At 48.5% G+C, this 1,375-nt stretch overlaps 1 non-coding gene across 1 annotated transcript; it reads left to right on the top strand.

The window, feature by feature from the left end:
* The first annotated feature begins 719 nt into the window (after positions 1-719).
* LOC123758129 (5S ribosomal RNA) lies at positions 720-838 on the top strand. Its single transcript, XR_006772860.2, has one exon. It is a non-coding gene; the product is annotated as a 5S ribosomal RNA (ribosomal RNA).
* The last annotated feature ends 537 nt before the right edge of the window (positions 839-1,375 follow it).

Here is a 1,375-nt window from a genome sequence, read left to right as displayed (position 1 = left end):
CTCTAATACAGAGATCTCTCTTACTCTGAAAGGGGAAGTGAGTACCGAGCAATACTCAAGACGGGACAGCACCAGTGATATAAATAGTATTAACATTGTTGTGAGGTCTCTGGATTTGAACGTTCTCATAATCCATCCTGTCATGTTCCTGGCCGCCGCTATATTTGCTCGGTTATGTTCACTAAATGTCAGGTCGTCAGACATCATAATTCCCAGATCTTTTACATGTTGCTTTCCTTCTATGAGTAGTTTCAAATGCAGATATGATAGTACAATCATCAACATTTTATCAGCCACGTTATTGTGACTCTTCATCTGCACATGATAGTACACCTTGGGCGGGGACCAAAGAGCTGAAACTGTACTGCCACAGGCACAGCCAGGTGAGTTAGGTGAGCACACACACACAAGGGTGAGGAGAGGAGAGCTCGGGGGGACACGCGGGACTCAACACTTCAGTAAGGGAGCACCACCACCACCTCACATCACACGTCCTCACCACCAACACCCTTCAAACATCTCTGAAATATACATTACTGCTTCAGGCGCTTGCCAGTGTATTGTGTACACACACACACACACACACGCACACACACGCACGCACACACACACTCACACGCACGCACACACTCACACGCGAGCGCACACACTCACACATGCGCACACACACACACACACACACACGCGCGCGCGCACACACTCACACGCGCACACATTCAGCCAACAGCTATACCACGTTGAGAACATCGCTTCTCGTCCGATCAGCGACGTTAAGCAACTTTGGGTTTGGTTAGTACTTGGATGGGTGACCGCCTGGGAACACCAAATGCTGTTGGCAATATAGTTGGGGGAAGGGGTCTGGTAGCTGAGTGGACAGCGCGCAAGACTCGTAATTCTGTGGCCCGGGTTCAATTCCCGGACCAGGCAGAAGCAAATGTGCAAAGTTTCTTTCACCCTGATGCCCCTGTTACCTAGGAGTAAATAGATACCTGAGAGTTAGACAGCTGTCACGGGCTGCTTCCTGGGTGTGTGTGTGTGTGGAAAAAAAATTGTTAGTAGTTAGTAACAGTTGATTGACAGTTAAGAGGCGGGCCGAAAGATCAGAGCTCAACCCCGGCAAGCACAACTAGGTGAATACACACACATGGGAGCAAGAGGCCAGATACAAGGTATCAATTTGGGAGATGAAATACTTCAAGAGTCAGAGAGAGAGAAAGACCTGGGGGTTGATATCACGCCAGACCTGTCCCCTGAAGCTCATATCAAGAGGATAACATCAGCGGCATATGCCAGGTTGGCTAACATAAGAACGGCCTTTAGAAACTTGTGCACGGAATCTTTCAGAACTTTGTATACCACATATGTCAGACCAATC

The sequence above is a fragment of the Procambarus clarkii genome, chromosome 40 (assembly GCF_040958095.1).
Source record: "Procambarus clarkii isolate CNS0578487 chromosome 40, FALCON_Pclarkii_2.0, whole genome shotgun sequence".
NCBI lineage: Eukaryota > Metazoa > Arthropoda > Malacostraca > Decapoda > Cambaridae > Procambarus > Procambarus clarkii.
This window is presented reverse-complemented; position numbering and strand designations above follow the sequence as displayed.